The 15,722-nt window shown below is 31.4% G+C and overlaps 1 non-coding gene across 1 annotated transcript; it reads left to right on the top strand.

Annotated features, from left to right (window-relative positions):
* The first annotated feature begins 881 nt into the window (after window positions 1-881).
* TRNAN-GUU (transfer RNA asparagine (anticodon GUU)) lies at window positions 882-955 on the top strand. Its single transcript has one exon. It is a non-coding gene; the product is annotated as a tRNA-Asn (tRNA).
* Window positions 956-15,722: the final 14,767 nt, after the last annotated feature.

Raw genomic sequence — 15,722 nt, 5'->3', positions numbered from 1 at the left:
ACATCAAGATTCAGAACCAAGAGTGCTACGAAATTGGTTCTTTGTTTTCAATGCCTGATGTCGACTACCTTAGTACCATATTGAGCGCATTTAGGATGATATAATTGTTACTAACTGTTGATGAAGTTGCAATTGTTATGGCTGGCAACCCATCTAAACGTCGAGATATATGTATACACCGCAGAGATAACACGGTGCAGATGATCCAAGACAATCATCGTTCTTACAGTGCTTTGCAGTATCCACTGATATTTTGGAAAGGAAAAATTGAATACCTTTTAAACACTAAAGAAAGAAGTCGAGTTACAACATATATATTATATTATTTTTTCTGTATGAGTAATTTCTTTGTATCTCATTTGTCTTTTTATTGTTTAGGCGATAAAATATATATAAGTTTCTTGGTTCTTGACGAGAACTAAATATAGGGAATCACAGTATCTTGGACAAATCTAGTGGTAACAATTAGTTTTAATATACTGGTACTACACAATTATTATTAAGGCATTATATTTTTCGGGTAATCAATTATCTCAAGTAATGTTGGTTTTAGTAAAATTATGAAAACAAATCTCAACTTGACCTTTAGTATGAAATTTACTAAACGTTTATTAGAAAAGTGGAGTGTTTTTAATTTATAAATTCGATAAAATAGATAATTTTTTTATTTATCTACACCCACCATTTAACCTGATGCAATATTATTGTAAATAAACAAGCCTTGTATCTTAGGAAACGTAATATTGTATTTAGTGTATTTCAAAATAGTATTGGAGAATATGTTTTTGTTTTTGGTTAATTAGTAATTTAATACTTATAAACTTATTTATTTTATATCTAAAAATAGGTAAGTATTCGGCTGGTGTAGATAAAAACGAACAGCCTCCGTGGCGCAATCGGCTAGCGCGTTCGGCTGTTAACCGAAAGGTTGGTGGTTCGAGCCCACCCGGGGGCGGTACTTTTTTAAAAATTTGTTTACTGTAATTTTATATTTTTTATTATGTTATGTATAGCACGCATGTGAATAAAGATTATAATTTTTTTTGATACTGAAACATATCATATATTCGAAATAGATGTGATCAAGGATGACTACAAAACTAGTAACAGGTTAATTGAAAAGTCCTCGGCCTACCATAGTAAAACATATGTTTGTGGCAAAATTAGTTTTTTTTATTCAACATAAATCCCTTCAAGGGTCAACTGATTATAGCGACACTCCAACTTTTCGATATCATTTTTGTAGTAGGATTGGTCCTTTGCTTCAAAATAAGCCTCAGTTTCGGCGATCACCTCTTCATTCGACGAAAATTTCTTCCCAGCGATCATTCCTTCGAGATCTGGGGAATACGGTGGAATGAGGAAGCAATTCGAAGCCCAATTCATGCATTTTTGCCATCGTTTTCACTGACTTGTGACACGGTGCATTGTCTTGGTGAAGCAGCACATTGTTTTTCTCCAAATTCGTCCTTTTCTCAGCGATTTCGTCCTTCAAAGGGCTCAATAATATTGTGTAATAGTCGCTGTTGATGGTCCCTCCTTTTTCAAGGTAGCCAATAAAAATTATTCCATGCGTATTTCAAAATACAGACGCCATAAGCTTGATAGCCGACTGTTGCGTTTTGCCACCCTTTAGAGCGGGTTCATCGTGTGCAGTCCACTTGGATGACTGTCGATTGGACTTCGGAGTGAAATGACAGAACCATGTTTCATCCGTTGTCACATATCGACGCAAAAACTCGGTTTATTATGCTTGATCATCTTCAAACACTGCTCCGAATCATCAACACGTTGTTTTTGGTCAAAAGTGAGCTCGCGTGGCACTCACTTTGCACAGAGCTTTCTCATACATAAATATTCGTGAATGATATGCCGTACACGTTCAGTTGATACCTTTAGAGTGTCTGCTATTTCATTCAGTTTCAATTTACGGACATTCAAAATCATTTTGTGAATTTTTTAAATGTTTTCGGTGGTAACAACCTCTTTTGGGTGTCCAGTGCGGTCACTGTCTTCGGTGCTCATTTCACCACGTCTAAACTTAGCATACCAATCCTTGATGGTTGATTTTCCTGGGGCAGTATCAGGAAACTCGGCATCAAGCCAATTTTTTGCTTCAACTGTATTTTTTCCTTTCAAAAAGCAATATTTTATCAACATGCAAAATTCCTTTTTATCCATTTTTTTCGCAATGACAAAAGTTGCTTCACTCAAAATGCTATAATTCACAAACTAATGGTCCTTACAAACTAAGCTGTCAAATTTATACACGCATCTTTCGAGGGTTAGTGTGAACTAAAAACCTATGGATTTAATTCTAGTAGCGCCATATATGTGTCAGGTCGGGGACTTTTCAAATAACTTGTTATATGGGGGTATTAGTAAGATGGCGTTGTGATTTAATTTAAATGTATAAATGGTCTCGTAATTTCTTCCTTGGCCTCCAGAAAAATAAATGGAAGTTTCCGATAACAGCTAAATGTGTGGTTGTATAAAAGTTACAATATAATATCCGATTGGGATGGTTAAAAACAGCGATCCTTCTTTCCAAGCAAGTAAACAGGGTGGGCAGACCAGATATTTGTGGAATGTATTGTTAGCTGCAAATTAAAAACTTATTAACAGTTAACTAAAAACATTAGAAGATTGACTTCTAAATTCTAATATAAAAAATATTAAGAAATATTGAAGATCCTTGCATGCCTTTTGATCAACGATATCCATTGGTGTGAATCCGATGTATACAACAGTTAACAGTTACATATATAACAGTTAAATAATAGTCGATGTACGTCAAAGATAACATCCAATATACTGCTAAATGCAGTTTGTGAAAATATAAAATTCGTTTTAAATTCGGAGTGGATTTTTCCCTTTCATTTTAGCTTAGTTAAAAAAAGACAGAGTGCTATCTGATGCGTCGAAACATGTAGCCGTATCGGTCAATAAAATTCGATTTGTGTTGGTACTGGTCGAGCCTATTGTCAAATGTCTACAAAATTCTTGAGAACATTGGAGATACTAATTAGAGGTCACCAACCGGCATACGTTATAAACCAAGGAAGTTTATGTGCCAATATTGCGACATGCTGACTGTTTTATTGTATAGTCTATAGATGATAAACTCCATAGTCTTGGTGTTTCTCTACATAAAATCACGGTTTTCGATTTAGTTTTATCGAGATATTTAAAAAAAAACGGTAATCATAGAACTCTCAAAATTACACTTTCGACATTTTTTGCTTTTGATGTTTGACTCTGAATGAAATGTGTAACCGTCGAATAATTTTTGAAATTTACGGTGTCAGTTTTGGTGCAAAAACCAGCTCAATCTCTCAAAGAACTTTCGATAACTTAGCAATTAATGAATCAATAGTTTTCATGATGATGGGGTAAATACGAAAGGAGGAAAATAGTTACCACACGAATTGACTGAAAATTTCATTGTTTGTTTCTATAAAAGTAGGGTTTTCACTGGCGTATTATAACAATACTATTACTATTAAGACTAAGATTAAGAGCAAAAATGTATGACTTAGTTCAAAAAAGTCATCCACATCGTCGGAAATGTACTGGGACAAATGCTTTATCTACTCTACACTCGTGATATACCACAAATGGAAAATATTATGATGGCTACATTTTCTGATGATACTGCGATTATAGCTGTCGGAGACAATAGTGAAGAAGCCTCACGAAAATTACAACAGGCAAGTGACTATATTAATAATTAGATACAAGCTTGGAAAATAAGAATTAATGAAAGTAAATCTGTACATATGCAGTTCAGCTATAAACAGTTCCCACAAGCATCAATAACATTAAATAATACATAGATACAACTCTAAATTTCTGGGAATGAATCTCGATGCAAAACTTCGCTGGAAGGAACAGATAAAGAAGAAAAGAAAAGAACTGGAATTGAAATATAGGAAAATGTACTGGCTAATTGGAAGAAAATCGGGACATACGGAGTTCAATTAATGGCTGTTCTGCAAAGAGTAACATAAATCAAATACAAATTTTTCAGAACAAAGTCCTGAGAGGTATTGTGGGTGCACCCAAATACTGTAGGACTGATAACCTACATCGAGACCTTCAGATACCCACTATCAGTCAAGAAATCAAGAAAATTGCAAGGTGGCATGAGGAAAGACTCCATTCTCATACGAATATTGAAATACTTTTACATGTTTGCATGTTTTGGATACTACCAGAACAGGACACAGACTCAAAAGAATCAAATCATTTGATCTTGTGTAGTATTGTGTAGTGAGGTGCATATATTAAAAAATTCAGCAGTGACATGTATAAACATTATTTCACCAGAGACTGAGTTGGGGCCGATGGGTCCTTCTAGTTATATACCTATATTTAAGTTATTATAAAGACAAATTGTAGGTTAGATGAAAACGACTAGTAACAATATATTAATTAAATAATAAAAAAAATTTATCTAGAGATGTATTTTATTATCAAACAGTTCAAAGCAAGTGTGCAAATATTTAAGAAAATCTGGATTTAGTACATTACGCCACCCTATATATGGTGTATTATTTGTTTGATGTTATGATGATTTAAATGCCATTGTTTGTCTCTACAAAAGTAGGGTTTTCAGTGGCGTATTAAGACAATACTATTACTATTAAAATTAAGACTAAGACTAAGAGCTAAAATGTATGACATAGTTCAAAAAAGTAATCCACATCGTCAGTAAAGCAAAATGTCCATGGTAATGAAGTCTTGCTGAATATATGATGGAAAATAGTTAGGTGTAGTGTTTAATGTGCTGCAAAATCCGAACGAAACTGTTGCTGCAGATGTCCGCCCAACGTATTGTTGCAACAAAGCCAGAAAGACGAGATAAAGTTGTAGACAATGATTAATATATGTTTTATCAATTTTTCACATTAAATTTTTTTTTCAAGTAAAAAATGTTCAGAATATATGCTAGCACTTAATCTATTGTAGGTTGTTAAATAATCTTTTAATAATCCCCTTTTTCTCGTCAGTTTGTTTCATGAAAATCTTTTTTAATGCATGGTGATGAGGGCTACCAGATGTCTTTAGGGGTTAAATCTAAATAATTTTTATTTCGCTTCACTTATTTTGTTGTTGTTTAGAATGATAGTAGGAGTTTATTGTTTTTTTAGTTTAGAAATATGTATTTTATTTGTAAACAATTCAAAACAAGTGTGCAAATATTTTTAAATGTCTGGATTTACTATATCACGTCACCGTGTATATGGTGTATTATTAGATTTTATTTTGTTATGTAAAATTTGAATAGGTAACTATAGAATTGTCGATGGTACGGACCTTGTTTAATGTTATGATGATTTGAAGGCATCGATCATATCACTTCACTTAAAAAAAATATCGGATATCTCCCACACTAGGTAATAAAAAAATAATCGAAAACAGTTCAATAAAAATGTCCCGAGAAGCGAGACATCGATCTAAAGCGTTGGCAGCCGAAGAAAATCGCCGTTTGACGCCGAGATACAGTAGAAGCTGACATAAATGATTGCGTAATGGTTCTCACGACATCAAAAGGCTCTGATTCTCGCTTAAACAGGTTGACGGAGTCACAGGTGTGAAGGATGGACAATTGAACTGGATTCGGACAATCGAGGTCTCGAAAATGGGGGCGTGGTCGATTGTACTCGTCAATGGGCCCTGGCTTCACTTTTTCTTCGGGTCAATGAAAGCTATAGTGTCCATTCGGGGTCCCTTGAATCGATACAGAAGTCAATAGGAATAAACGGATATCTTTTACGACTTTTAAACCGATTTGGGGGTCAGTGGGAACTATTTATATAGTAGAGGACAAAACGATGTAAAATTCCTACTTGTGTGAAAAAGTAATTTATATTTTCCACGCCAAAAAATAATTATATTAGACAAATTAATTATGTTAACTTTTATATTTGCCCTTTAAAAGTAAAATCAGATTAGTATAAAAAAATTAGTTATAATTACATAGAGAAATTTTGGTTTTGGATGTTTTCTGGAGTTTAATCAAAGAAATCTGACGTTTAAAAAAGCACATTGATAATGGTTTTCTCATTTTTCTTCTCTAAAGTATCTGCACATTACCTACTCCCTAAATTCTCTATTTCAAATTGATATACCTTATGAGTGTGAAGGAACTGAAATAAATAACAATGAGGGAAAAATGCTCCTGTTGGCGATCTAATAATTGGAAAAATTCCATAACATTCTACTAGAAAAAGGCATGAAATTAACTTAAAAATTGTTGCAAAAAATTTAATGCAGTTAATGCAATTAGTTTCCTAGCAAGAGGTCAAACGTAAAGAGGTCAGCTCCTACCGGCCTATAAGTTTATTATCCGTGATCTCAAAAGCTTTTCAGAAACTGTACATCAAGAGGTTTAATACAATATCTGAAAACAGAAACATTATTCCATTATTCTAGAACATTAATTTGGGTTTTGTAATAAGTATGGCACACAGGACTACAGGTCCAACTAAAAGTTTCTTTCTTGTTTACACTTTCGACTGGTGATATATTATCGTACAAGTATATACTGGGTAATGGGTACAGTATTGTAACAGGTCAATTAAAAAGTCCCCAGGCCTGACAAATAGATGGCGTTACTAAAATTAAATCTATATGTTTTTTAGTAAGCTCTAACCCTCAAAAGATGCGTGTATAAATTTGACAGCTGTCGGGTCATTAGTTTGTGAATTATAGCATTTTCAAATATTTTAGCTTAATGTAATGTCAAGCAACTGCCTATACATAAATATTACGTCACAAAAGCTAAACAGTTCTTTGATTTTATTTTGCAGATCTGTGTTATTATTTTAAGGCAAATAGATTTTATGATTGTTATGCAGGTTTAATGTATTATTAAAGTGTACTATTAAGGAACTCCTGGAAATTGGTCAGGTGTTGATCGTGGAGCAATAATACAGACAATTTAAGAAGCTTAGTGATGAACTTGATTAAAAAGGCCATTGACATGGAAACAAGCAGTAATACAACGTTTTATGGTCTTGAACTCGGAATAAGCAATTATCCTGCAAGCAGCATATTCACCAAACTTGTTTCCAATCTATTTTTTGTTATAGCTATGTAACATAAAAAATAATATAAAAAATATGTATATATATATATATATATATATATATATATATATATATATATATATATATATATATATATATATATATATATATATATATATATAGATATATATATTTATTGGAGAAGTTTAAATATTTCAGGAAACGTAGTACTTACTGAGTACAGTTTGAAATTGGAATCATATTATTTTTTTAGGCGCAAACACAGATTAATATCAGGATTTGCATCGTAAATCTCCGTCACAGTACAAGGAAGGTATCTATAACGTGCTGGTTCAAATACGGAATATAATTTTGCGTGTTTGATAGATGATTGATGATTTGATGAAAATACTTCAAAACCTAGGTAGGACTAAGACAAGAATAAAGATAAATAGTAAAGAAATGTCAAATTGACCAAACGGGAACACATATAGAATATAAAAATACTGAAAATTATAGGAACGTCAGTAGCAGCTATTGTAGATGATGTAATAAGAATAACTAATAGACTAGAATACCTACAGCACTTATTACTAGAATTTATTAATCGAATTAATTAATAACCAAATTCATGATGTAAAAAGATAACAAGTAAATGCATTTGGGTATCAAAGAGATCAAAAGTATGGAGATATACATGGAGAAAGAAAGAACAGACAGTAAACATAATACAGCTACTGCACAGTGGTATAGAAAGTGTTTTTTGATCTATTGTATACATACTAGACGGAATAGTTTTGCAACATTAGTTATTTACTTGATTCCTATTGTTTTTCCTTATATATAACAATTATGAAATTATATTTTAATTGTATTTGTTATTATAAGGTCGAATATAAACAATTATTAAAAATAACTTGTGATTTTAATGACAATGGCTCAGATATATATGTATTTTATTAATATATAATGTAATAATGATAATACGTTAATAATTTTTTTTTATAACATCTTTATTAGATATGCTTAGTACAATCTTAATTATTATTATTATTACAATTAATTTATTACTACTTTTCCTATGTGCTTGGATTAATTAGCAAGCAAGACGAGTACGAGAAAATACATCAGTATGTATTCCTTAATTATAAAATTATAATTATTTATTAATTATTAACTTATAGCTATAGTTTACACTAATAATACACACTAAATGTTCACACAAGTTCGTATGGTTTTGTTCGTTTCGGTCTCCTGACATCCTGTGCGCTGTCCAGCAGTTGTATTGCTTCCACGTTAGAATGATTTAGTAATCTTCTTTCGTGTTTCAAGGCGAAATCCTGCACAACTTCGCAAATCCATTTGATTTCCAGGTCATCGTGCAATTCTTCATTGGTTACATAGCGATAGGCATTGGTAATCAATCGAAGAATCTTGTTTTGACAGCGCTGTATGACTAACTGATTTGAATATTTAGTGCAACCCCATATTTGCACCCCATAGGTCCAAATTGGCTTTATAATTGTATTATAGATCAACCTCTTTGATTTTAGATCAAGTTGGGAGTATCTTCCGACTAACCAGTATAGTTGTTTTATTTTGGTTCTAATGTGTTTTGCTTTTTGTCTAACGTGATGCTTCCAATTTAATCTACCGTCAAGATGGATTCCAAGGTATTTTGCTGAATATGTTTGAGGAATCGGGCATCCATTGAGTGATATAATTAAGTTTTTATTATTTCGCCTTAATGCAAAATTAACGTGGACAGATTTGTAGCTATTAAGTTGAATTTTCCAATCTTTTGTCCATTTGTAGATTTTGTTGACTGCCACTTGTACTTTTTCTATTGCCCTAGGCAGAGATATATCTTTTGCCATAATAACTGTGTCATCAGCAAAGGTTCCAAGAAGTGTTTCTTTTGTTGTTGGAATGTCAGCAGTGTAGAGCAGATACAGGAGAGGTCCTAAGACGCTACCTTGTGGAACTCCAGCCGAGATATTTTTAAATGCCGAGAACGCCATTTCGTGCGGTACTCTAAATTTTTTTCCGAATAAATATGACTCCAGCAATTGACAATAGTTACGGGGTAACAATTTGCTCATCTTACAATACGTTAATAAATGTTTATTAATTTGTTGTTTATACAATGAAGATGTTTATATTATAACGTTTTAATTTGAATATGTTGATAATTTTATCGGTCAACTTGACATAAAGATGTTTGGTAGTCAAGCTATATAACAATAAATTTATCTGAAATCAAAACTTAAATTTTTTAATTAGGGCACATTACATCGTGACTGAAGTCATAAGTGTTTATGAAATTTTTGCTTGTTAAAAATGAGATTGGTTCTTTTTGAAACATCGTGTCCACTTTCTTCGATAGTAGAGTTTTGAAAACAATTTAAGACGTTCCCGGCCAGACAAGTTTAATGAGACAAACTTTGGACGGCTGTCTTTCCCCATGAAGAGTTTTACTTCGATTGCCTTGTAAGTTTGGAAAAATATTTTTGTCACATTATATTATTCAATCGAAATAATTTAGTTAAGTTATTTGTAAACAGCTTCACATTATAATTATTAAACATGCTTTTAATAAGATTTTAAATCAATATATAGCATAGCCCCTGATGCAATTGTTTTATCATGTATTTTGATCGAGAAGGTGTAAGTATCAGTTTTTGCGCATGAAAAAAGACACTACAGCTATATGTATAGATTGAATTTTTAAATTAATTACCTCCTATATTAGATGTGCCAGAATGACAATGAATGAGTTAAAAGTAACACTTTACACTCTACCAGTTCATTTGGTTTGGTTTGCTTCAATCTTATGATTTCCTGTATGTTGGAATATTTCTTACGTAACGATAAGCATTAGTATGATTACTAGTTGGTTTGATGTTTTGGGGCACTTTGATGTTTGTGTTTGGTGTTTATAACTTTGATTTTAGCTCAAGTTGGGATTATCTTTCGACTATCCAGTGCGGTTGTCTTATTTTGAGTCTGAGCTGCTCTGCTATTTATTTATCATGATGCTTATAATATTAATAACGGGTAATATTAATATGGATAGCTATTATAAAGTCTATCCAAAGTTTTTTGTACATAGGTTATCAATATATTTAATGTATTGCCTGTCCCAATTTGTAAATTGGTTTCAGAATCAGACAATATTACCTTCGCATGTCAAAGTCATTCGGTTCAAAGCTACGAAAAATTCTTCAAAATATTAGTTATAATTACCATAATATACCATATTTTGATACATTTTAAATCACTGCTTAAAATATCATATTAGTTTGTTTGAAAACGCCGAAAACAATAGATCGTTAGAGTCACAAAAGGATTGCGTCCTTTTATAAAGGTAAATATTGATGATATTAAATATTCTAAATTGCTGCAATGTTATTGAAAATATTTTTTAGCGTGGTGCTACTGCGCTGAATATTGGTGTGGGTACTCTGACCATCTTGATATTGGCTCTATTCGAGATCAAATATACGAAATGTATAAGAACAGTGAATACACACACTATTTCATGGATATAAAAATAATTTAATACAATTATTTCAGAGAAAATTCTTAGTCTGGAAAGTATACACAAAAGAATTAGAGGCATGCAGCTTTTTGAGGGATGTAAGTCATCCCTTCATATACTCTTACGGGGCATATGATTTAAATGGTGTAAAGATAACTCTCGAATAGGTCTAACGGAACTTCCAGGCATTGCCTTAAAATAGTTCTTAAGATATTTCAAAATGGTTCATTAGGGCATGTCTTGATAAGACAGTAAGTTCAGATGGCTGAACAGTATGGTCACATAGTATTACAACTTCCTCCCTTTCACTGTATATTCAATACAATCGAGTTGACATGAGGTGTAGCAAAGAATTATTATAATAGACATGCTGGTTGAGAAGGATATTCCATTAAGAACTCTTTGGATATGTGGAAGGAAGCATTGTCGACCATAACATTTTCGGTTTGGATGAACTGGATACAGAGGAAGAAATTAATTAATAGTGGAATCATGAGCATGTTTTAGACAGATTGGAAATTAAGGGTTTAGTGATTGTTGTAGTTTAAGTCCTTCGATAATATATGCATTAGATGTACTCTAATGTTAAAATAAACTATATATGTTTGATAACATTTTTCTTTTATTTTTTTACTTAAACTAGAATTTTGTTGTATTTTAAAGCCAAACTGATATAAAACTCAGTGTTCATGCGGCAACATTGCGAGGTTCTGACGTCACAAATTTAGATGACGTATGGACAAAATAACTTTGTACGGTATGTCTGGTTTTGTGTCATACTTTTTCTTCGTTTTTCTTGGGAAATTTAAGTACGGGGTAATTTTCTCATATTCTGATTTCTCCCTTAATGTCGGATAGTTTCTTTTGCAGCAACCGAATTTGTTCAATTATATATCGAATTTACTGCTCAAGATTATCTATACTTTTTAGTCTTACATTTGGACTGATTTGTTCGGTATTATTAGTCCGAACTTGTCCTAGTCAGTACATTTGCTAGATTAGGCTTGTTTTCTTTAGGATTGTTTCCCAGGATAACAATACTGTTATCTATCTTATACTGTGAGATCTAGCATCTTGTGATTGTCGTTAGCAAGTACCTAAGTTCGCATATATACATTTGTGGGAAAAAATATACCAATGAAAAATGATTAATTTGTATTAATATTAAGCATCCTATTATAGAGGATAAACATTATCCTGAAAATTAGCAGCTTAAAATACGGACATTTTATTTATCTCGATTTTTCAATCAATATTGAAGTTGGAAAAATTTATGGTAAGCTTCAAATAACTGTGTTGTTTTGAATAATATCGCATAATAAATTGACATATAATGCTTATCGACTGATTCAATATTGAGGTTTCTTCGTATAACTTTACTTCTTATCCTGTCCATCTGTGTTACACCTCTGACTCTGAGACATTTGTTTTTTACTACTTTTATGCCTCCTTGATAATACCCACATCTCACAATCCAATATTATGGTTGTATGAGTTTATATATTCGTTTGTACACTTCCATTTTCTTTTCGTAAAAATAATTACTCTTTAACTAAATAAAATGTACTGAAATGTATGTAGAAGTAGAGTTCTATGTGCGAGAACTATGGAAGGTTATATTATGTCTCATCTCTCGTAGATCATCCATCAAAATAAGAGAAAAATAAGTGTCTAGAAATTAGACCAGAAGCTGTTGTTAGTATGAATTTTTCGAATGGATTTTACTACATAATACGTTCGGAAACCACCTTGTTGGAATAAAAACTGATCTGACTTAGAAATGACATTTAATATTATTAATCTTACTCGCTAAGCTATTATGCTTATTGCATAATATTTGTCTTCAAATAATAATAATGAAAAATTGAGGAAATGGTAAATCTACCGCAATTCATATATTAGAGTTACAACACTTTTTGAACATTGTAAATAATTAAAAACAGTTAAATAATCGAATTGTTATACATCCTTATTGTATATCATTGAACATTAAAACTGACATTTTATTTAAAATGATCCCATTCTATTTTAAATCTTCATCTATCCAAGATACATCAAAGTAAGAATAAACCCAGTACGCACTAAACAATTTATATCGAAAAGGCTTCATAATTTTGATAAAACGTTATTGTTTGGTATTCAGAATTAGAAAAGAACATGCTTTAACAGTATATTTTAGACGAGGTCAAGAAGTTATGTGCCACACCGAAAATAATATTAATAGGGATATTATGTATTTGAGATTTATAGATATAGATCTAGGTATATAAATAATATTATACGGGTTTTAGATATATAATATTGTTGGAAGTTGGAATAATTTATGGTTAGCTTCAAATATCTGTGATGTTTTGAATAATATCTCAAAATAATGTGTTCATTAATGCTCATCCACTGATTTTGAACATTTAGGTCTCTTCGTATATCTTTACTCCTCATCCTGTCCATCCTGTGCTACACCTCCGACCCTGAAGTATTTGATTTTTACTGCTTTTATCCCTTCTTGACAATACCCACATCTCAAAATCGAATATTATGGTTGTATCAGTTTGTATATTCGTTTGTACACTTCCATTTCGTTTCGTTTAATTTTTCTTGCTGACGAAATATTATTTATAGTGAACTATAAATTTATGGTTTTTCCAATTCTGATAATAATGGCAGATTTTCAAATGAATTTATTTGTTCTATTTCTACATCTTCAATTTATATATTTATTTCTTCTGGCATCACTTTCATCATGACTTTCGTTTTTCTTCTAATAATTGTCGTGTATTATTAGTACATCATGCTTAAAAGTTCCTAACTACATTTCTGTTTTTTTCTCCAATTTTTTAATATATTATATTTGTTATGTTTTTTATTACAAATTTCTTTATTATACACATACATTAACATTATAAACAGTGTTGGGCTTGAACTTCCGTCTTGTCTTAGTCTTACTTGGTTTTTAAAAGTGTTTGATTTTATGTTTTCAGTAATGATGATGATATTTATCCTATATATATAGTGAATTGTTCTTCCAATATTATTACTATGTTGCTATAGTTTAACCCATGGTATATCTCTTCTTATTCTGTTAAGTATCTAGTATTATTTATATTTTTTGTACAACTTACAATGACTTAATCTCTGGGATCTTCGTATATTTTCTTATATCTCATATATTTTTCATATTTGTAGTATTTAGTATTATTTTACATAAATATAGTAAAAAAAGTCATTGTTAATGGCGTTTTCACCATATTATTTATGCTAATTTTACCACGACAATTTTTTTTTTGTATATATATATATATACATATATATATATATATATATATATGCAGCTAGCTACGCCATTTGCTATCCCTCCTCCCAAAGTGTATAAACCCCATTCAATCCCTAGTTTCTAGTTATGACCCCCTCCTAATTTCATTATAGAATGACGCAAACTGAATGGGTATCAAAAATTGAAACCGCAACAAAAGTATCGTACAGTGACGCCCCGCTGTGGAGAACTAACTATGCCGCCGGTGTAGACGACCGTCACCCTTCAGATTAAGGGTAAATTTGATAGATAGTGTATGCGATAACCAGGGTGAGACTTACCCTGGTCCACTTGCATCGAAGAGATTGGTTTATTTATTAAAATTACTTGAAATATTGTGGCACCAATTTAATTTAAAAGATCGTTTTAATTTTGAATGATAATAGTGATCAGCAGTATCCTTAATTTACACTAGCCTGGTGTATGTTATAATTTTGATATGTGGTTTTTTCTTTTTCGTAAATTATTATGTACCAAATGAGAGTTTGACATGTAAACTTGAGGTACATTTTGTACCTTGTTTAAATAATTTCTTTGATGCTAGCAAATTATTATTAAGCTTACATAATCGTCTTGTTTTATTGTGATATGTTTTATCTGATTTTGATCTGAACCAATATGATATGCCTTGAATTGGCTTTGATGTAGCGAGAGCTTCAACATATTTTATTATAAATATATTATTAGATTATTTAGAAAATATTTAATGTTATTACAACTATTAATACACATAGTATAATGTGGTTTTAGTGATTCTGTAACTTTGAGGTGTCCATATCATGAGTCACTGATCAGAACAAGTAATAGTCCGAAAAAGCAATATCTGGGGAATTTAAAGCATACTGAAAAAAAAGCTTACAAGCTTTAAAGCTATACTGAATATCTACCTAACCAGTGTCTTCCACTTGTGTGTCATCCGAAGATATTTGGCTGTATTTCCACACGACACTTGGTTCAATTATATTCTGGTTTGTGCTTAGTGCCTTTGTTGGTGAAATAAATATCCAGTGATTTATTTTAATTCATATTGTTGCGCTATTGTATTTCGTCTATAGCTGCTTCTAAATTTTCGGTTGATTCGGTTTGGTTATATATTCTTTATTATTTATATTCTCTCCAATGGCTAACATTGCAGTTCCATCTATAAATGTAGCAACAACATGTTCAGTGAGTATAGGCAAGCCACCAGTGTGCAGTTGCTAAACTTCACAACTGAAATATCCTCTCGAGGTTGTCAGCAAATCTTGTAGCTTTTCTTGATTATCTCTGGCCAAGCTTCCATCTTTATATTTTCGGTAAAGGCGTTTGTTTGATATATATTATAGTATAGATTAAAAACCCATACATTTTTGTTGTAAGTTCATCAATTTTGTCTAAGATAATAAAAATAAAAGGTTCATATTATGCATTGAAATAGCAACCAATTAAAATCAAACCAATATGATATGCTTTGAATTGGCTTTGATGTAGCGAGAGCTTCAACATAGCATATTATAAATATATTATTAGATTATTTAGAAAATATTTAATGTCATTGCAACTATTAATACACATAGTATAATGTGGTTTTAGTGATTCTGTAACTTTGTAATAGTCCGAAGAAGCAATGTTTGGATAATTTAGAGCAGGTAGGACTTTCCATCTAGCCATGTTCATGTCGATTTTCATAGATTTTTCATAATATATTCTAAGGTATCTTTTTTGATTTATAACAATTTTCCAAGATGATTTAATTTGCTTTGCTAACATAGCCCTTCTAAATAAAATCGATCTCTATCTTCTGCAGATGACTTCGAAGTTTAAGAGCAAAACTACTTTTTTCCTTGTTTAGCTTGAG

The sequence above is a fragment of the Rhynchophorus ferrugineus genome, unplaced genomic scaffold (genome assembly GCF_030347505.1).
Source record: "Rhynchophorus ferrugineus isolate W39M unplaced genomic scaffold, kcgeb_rfMv2 rfM7, whole genome shotgun sequence".
In the NCBI taxonomy this organism is placed as follows: Eukaryota; Metazoa; Arthropoda; class Insecta; order Coleoptera; family Curculionidae; genus Rhynchophorus; species Rhynchophorus ferrugineus.
The sequence above is the reverse complement of the archived record's forward strand: the minus strand, read 5'-3'. Positions and strand labels throughout refer to the sequence as shown.